The sequence below is a fragment of the Vanellus vanellus genome (genome assembly GCF_965231255.1).
Source record: "Vanellus vanellus genome assembly, chromosome: 15".
Taxonomy (NCBI): domain Eukaryota; kingdom Metazoa; phylum Chordata; class Aves; order Charadriiformes; family Charadriidae; genus Vanellus; species Vanellus vanellus.
In genome coordinates this window covers 7,693,465-7,699,464 of record NC_138920.1, presented here as the reverse complement: position 1 = coordinate 7,699,464, position 6,000 = coordinate 7,693,465, and positions in this window count along the sequence as shown.

The following is a 6,000-nucleotide window of genomic DNA, read 5'->3' as shown; positions in this document are numbered from 1 at the left end:
GTTGCAAGAGCAGCAGTGGTGCTGGGAGCCAACTCGATGCGCTGAGACGCTTGGGAAAGTCAGGAGAGTGACCGGAGCCAGGATGTGGGGTGCGAGAGAGCGGCCACACTCCCAGAGATGCCCAGCGAGAGCAGCCAGGATGCCGGCGGCTGGGTCAGCGCATGGTCCCACCACAGCAGGGAGCCTGCGGCGCAGCCGCCCGAGGTGGGGGGCTCACAGCCTCAAGCTCCCTGCGCCGCACAGGGGGGCCCGGCCCCGCTTGGGGAAGTTGGAGCCGAGGACAAACCCATCTGGCTTTGCTTTGCACGCCGCTGAGATCTTTTCTGTTGGGTTTATTTTCACACAGGTCCCCAGAACGCAGAGACAGGCGGGAAAGCAAGAGCTGAAAGCAAACAGGAAAAAGGCAGGTTCCCTCCACTTCTATTTTTAACACTGCAAACAGCATTAGTGTCATTATATTTAGAAAAAAAAATAATTCGGAGCGTTTCCTGCCTCCCCGTTCAATACCTTCAGCTATTTCCGTGCAGATGTTTCCAGGGGCCAGGGCTCAGAGGCAGGAGGAGAGAGTCTGGGCTTGTACCCTGCAGACCAGCCCAGGGAAGGGAAGGTCCTGGAATAGGAAAGCCAGCTCGAAGCAGGTGCCTGTGGCCCTGTGTGGGGACAGGGAGGACAACCAGGCTGTGGAGGACATGGCCAGTTCCCAGCAGAAGCTGCACGTCACCGCAGAACCTTCAAGCTGCCTCTCCGTGAGTTGTAGCACCTTTGGTGCCGTCAAAGGTGGCATAAGAGTGCAATGCAGAGGAAGGCACAGCGGTACCGTCACAGCACAGGTTTAGGGGAGAGAGGCTTTGGCAGCCGAGGCTGGAGGCACGGCTCTGCCCCGCTGCGGGGACCCTGTGCTGAGCAGAGCATCCCTGGGCCAACCCGCTGGAGAAGGGGCTGGTCTGCAGCAGGGGTCACACCGCTGGTCTCTCCCACCCAGCACCGCCTCCGTGATGGAGATCGCAGGTGGGACTGGTGAACAGCGGGAGCAGCAAAGTGAGGTCTCAAAGCCAGGGTTGGACATAGAGGGTGGTTGATGTCCCCTGGAGCCACAGCCTCTGCTCTTGTCACTTGTCCACTTGTGTGTACCGGGCCGGTCGGCTTCGCCCGCACAGCTCCGAGGATCTTCCCCTCTGCTTTGACAGCTCTCGGCTCATTGCCTCGCACTCAAGGACTGCGGTTTGCAAAGTGTTTGTGTTTAATTCTCATACAGGTGATGCAGAGCATGTTTTCTGGATGGCAGGCCAGCGGAGTGGCTTCGCCTGCGCAGGCAGCAGACCACATCTCAGCAGGACTGGGGCATGTAAAGAAAACCAGGGTCTGCATGCGGTCAGCTTCTGGTGGTGGAAAGTGCAGCCAGCCGCCGGGGAAACAGCTCTCCTAACCCCAAACACACTGCGCTAGATGTCATTTCCAGCAAAATCACAGCATGGGGAGACCAGATTTCTCCATGTGGCCCGGAGAGATCCCTGTCCCGGGAAGGAGAGGGAGATAATGCAGGAAATGCGGCACGGACGGCATGCAGGGCAGCCACAAACCCCTCAAAACATCCTCTCCAGCCTGGGCCGTTAGCGGGGGCTGAAGAGCAGCCCGGCTGCCCCGCGCACACACAGCTTCCACGCTCGAAGTCGCTGCCTTGGCAGTACCTGTTAGAGATGCTGTCCTTCACCGGGCTCAGCCAGAGCAGGGAGAGCAGATGTCTGTCCTGGCCAACAGAGTGAGCTTCTGGGCTGTGTTTCCCTTGCTGGAATTTGGTCCACGAGAGGAGCTGTCTCGTGAGATGCTCCGCTGGGGCTCTGGCTGACTGCAAACCGGAGGAAAGCTCCTGGGACAAGCCAAGGCGTGGGTGAGGCTGCCATCGCCAGCCCTGGGCAACCAGGTGCAGACAGTCCCATCAGTCAAACACTCTCTTTCTATATTTCCCTCCCCAAAGCCCTGCAGCTGGTGGAAACCCAACCCCAAAGGGTCTTTAGCTGAGGACTCCATAAAGGATGCCTTGCAATTCCCAGTACAGCCCAGCCCGTCCCGGTTCCCAGCATGGCTGAGGGCAGGAGGCAGTCCCGCTGCAGCTCCGCCACGAGCCGCTGGGCGTTTTCCCAGGGTGGAGGCGATGGCCACGGGTGGGAGACTCGCTCTGGTGACCCCCTGGCAGGAGCTCCGGCTATTTTTTGCTTGGGGCTGCAGGGATCTGGGCTGCTGTCAAGGCACACATGGTTTTCACAACACTGCCCTGCCCGCCTCGCCAAGACACCTCCGCAGATGGTCCCGGAGGTCTGCGGCCAGCTCGGCAATGCTCAGCGGGCTCCTCTTGCCCCGGGCTGTCCGAGCTGTCAGAGGGAGCCCACCAGTGGCTTCCCTGGAGGAGCCGGTCCCGGTGGTGTGGTCAGAGCCAGGAGGTGCTGATCTCCGTGCCAGAAACAGAACTGGCCCCATTAAGCAAACAAAAAAGGCAATCCATGGCGAAGGGGAGCAGCCCAGAACGAGCAGATGCTAATCCAGAACCTGACGCATCCCAGTGAGTCACGAGTCACAGATAGGGGTTGGGTTTTTTGGTTTTTTGTTTCTTTTTTTAAGAAAATAATCAAAAAAGCTTTAGTCAGAAAAGGAAAAACTTCCAGAACAGTCTCCCTTTGCATGGCCGGGAGGGCTGCGGGTGCAGGGATCCTGTACAGGCACGGGCACCTCCACGGTTTATAGTCAACAGGGTCCCATTAAAAAAGAACTGGGGAGTTTTGCTGCAACTGCCCATCAAGCATCTCATGGGAGCGAGGGGGGGGGGCTGCAGTGCAGCAGCAGCAGGTGGTGGCTGTAACTTGCAGCCAGGTGACGAAGGAGCTGTCACCACAGAAGATGGAGACACCGCCTTGTTCCATGGGCAGCAGAGCAGCTCGAGCGCTGTTTGAGCAGAAAGGCGAAGCTGTCACCACTCCATCTCCTCTCGCCACCACGGTGCGGGGTGTGGGTAGCTCCCAGCCCAGGCGCTCCGTTCATCTCCTTTTCCTATTTCTGCCTCTCTGCTGCCGTGGTTTCTGGGGATGGTCTCCTGAGAAGAAGCCTGGGTAGCGGGAGACATTCATGATGGGGTTTTCCTGTCTCCCTGGGGAACAGGGGCACAAAAAAGAGACTGTCACAGCCTTTCTCCTTCCCTTTCCTCACCACGTCAGGGAAACCGCCAGTTCACAGGAGACCCTTGTGCCCCAGGACACCGCTCCCCAGCCTCTGCTTGCTTTCTCAGGGAGAAATTCCTGCCTCCTCCGGACGGCAAACCTGCTGCAGAGGATCCCCCAGGCTGCCCTTCCTCCTCCTGATCTGCTTTGGGGGGGGGGGCGGTTCCCCAGGACGCAGCCACGGCCTTGAGGACGAAGCATCTCCCCCGCGCAGATTGGCACCACGCTTGACACAGCTGAGGCTCAGCCAAGCAGGAGGTCTGAGGACACCGTCCCCTCCGGCTCTGTCCCTGTGCTCCTGCAGGTCTCCAGCCCCCCCAGTGCCCACGCAGAGCCCCTGCCCGGGCCGCCCCGGGTGTCAGCCCACCGACACCTCCCCGCAGCCTGGGGGCCAGCACAAGCCAGCCTGGCTGTAAAGAGCCAGCCTTGGCTCTGGCTTTGTGGTCAGAGCACAGAAGAAGCCCAGCCAAACAGGCTGGTTGCTTTTAATTAGAGTCAGGACCTGCATGAGGCAGCCGCCTCCCCATTCCTTTTGGGGGGGAGGGAGGGGATTCTCATTTAGGGGCCACCGGTTTGCAATTAGCAAGTCGCTGCTCTCCCACCTCCCGCGGCAGCGGGTCACCCTGCCCCGTGGGCAGCCTGACAGCCGGGCGAGAGCGCGCCCAGCCAAACACCTTTTACAAATCATCCCGCATAGTTCGCATTCTCGGCCGGTTTATGAGCGTTTCAGCTCCTCATATTGATCAGGGCTGGAGCCGAAGTAATTACGTTCATCAGAAATAATTTCCCCTGATTTTGAGTCATATTTGAGCTGGTGCCCACCTCCTCCGCTCGCCCCTCGACACAGGCAGCTCTCTTTGCTCGCTGGTACATACTTTCCAGGCGACATCGTTGCTTTCATAACCAGAGTGAGACCGAGAGGCTTGTTTTTCTCAACTGGATCCCACACACACACTAAAGGTTTCAGTCGTGTCTTTATTGACTTGGCTGGGGATGTGGACAAGGGGAGGTGGTTTATGTAAAGTGCATGCTTGGGAGATGGCTCCACACGCCTTTGATGTCGGGAGGGGGCGTCAGGGAGGGCTGGGGGCCTAGGACCCCTCTGCACATGGAGGCATCACTGGCCTCGGCCTGTCTAGTTTCGCTCAGGAGATGGAGAGCAAGCCCAGTCCTTGCTTTACTCCCTGGGGAGCGGCAGCAGGTCCCCTTGCCAACTGGTTTTGGGTGGTCACCAGTCATTTGGGTTTTTCAAGTGCGGGGTGTGAACGAGGCACTGGTGCGAGACAGGTGAACTTTGGTCCTCCCCAGAGCAGCTCGCCGGGCTGAGCCCCGCTCACGTGCCCAATGCCTAAGCTGGAAGCGCCTTCCCGGCATGGGCCAGGCTCCTTCCAATCAACCAGGATGCTGAGAAGTGCCTGGGGCACAAGGTCTTTGGGAAGGCCCCAGCAACAACCAGGAGTTTGCAAGGAAGCTGTGTGCTGGAGATATGCCAGTGGAGGAGGTTCATCTTTGCCCCAGGTCACTGTCCCCTCCCTGGCACCATCCTGTCCCAACACTGTGTCCCCCCCCCCCCCCCTCCCCTGCTCACGGTCCCAACGACCTGCATCCACCTGCGCCCTGAGCTGCGTTGGCTCGCAGTGCTCCTGCTGATGGCGAGCCAAGGGCAGCCCTGGGGACGTGAAGGGCCGTGACATTTGGGAATGGACACGACCCGTGTCACCCAAACCTCCTCCAGCCCCCCCTCTCCCCAGGCGCAGCACCAGCTGCTGCGCGGATGCAGCACTTGCATCCTCAAAGGTCTTCCCAGTGTCACAGAAAACAGGGCTGGAGGGAACCACGGACATCACCGAAGCTCTCCCGCTCTAAAGCAGAGCTGGCGGCGATTACACGGTGAGTTTGGCGAGACCTAAAAGCATCACTGGCTGTACCTCAGTGCATGCCGCAGTTTGCAGCATATTTGATGCTGCAAGGGACACGGCAGCTGCTTGAGAACACATAGCACGCTCGAGCAAGACAAGAACTGAAGGAAAAACACTGTCTATTTTAGCCTGAAACCACAAGAAAAACAGAGATAGTCAAAAAGAATGAGCAATTTGATGAGGAAACATGAGTTAGCCATGCAGCTCCATGGAAAATACCAAGGGCCTGTCAGTAACCACACAAGGTCAGATCTGGGGTTTATATCTTGTTTGAAAGACAAAACTTCTAGCGAGAGTTTTTAAAAGAAGTTTATGTTTGATGATGTTTGATACCAAAAATAAACTCTCAGAGGATCATAATGTTTGATACGTGATGATTTCTGACACTGTTTTCCAAATAATAATGGAAAGACTCATCTGGCTGAGGTTTCCAGGCTTTGTTTTATAAAAGTCTTATTCTTTGGTTTATCTGAATGTTTAACTTAGGGGGACAATTATGAATTGCTCTCGTCTGGACTGCAGCAAAAAAAAAAAAAAAAATCACACAGAATTAGTGCCCAGAGTTTGATATGTGTATGAAGAAAAAGCGTCGTCCTTTCCCAAAAGCTGATATAAGGCTGGGCTGTACTAATGAGAAGTCCCTCAGTCTGAAAGATGAGATCTCGCTATAGTTTTGGCTAAGCAAGCCCTGTCTTGGTTGTGGTAGTCCGTTTGCTCCCTGCGTAATCGCTCAGCTCCTTCCTCTTGGCAATGTCAAACTTTGAGACCAGAACCAGCACCGAGTCCCATTTATCAGTGCTTCTTCCTAATGAAACCTACTCAAGAATGCCTGGAAAACGGTGAAGGATCAAGCGTCCCCACCACCACGCACG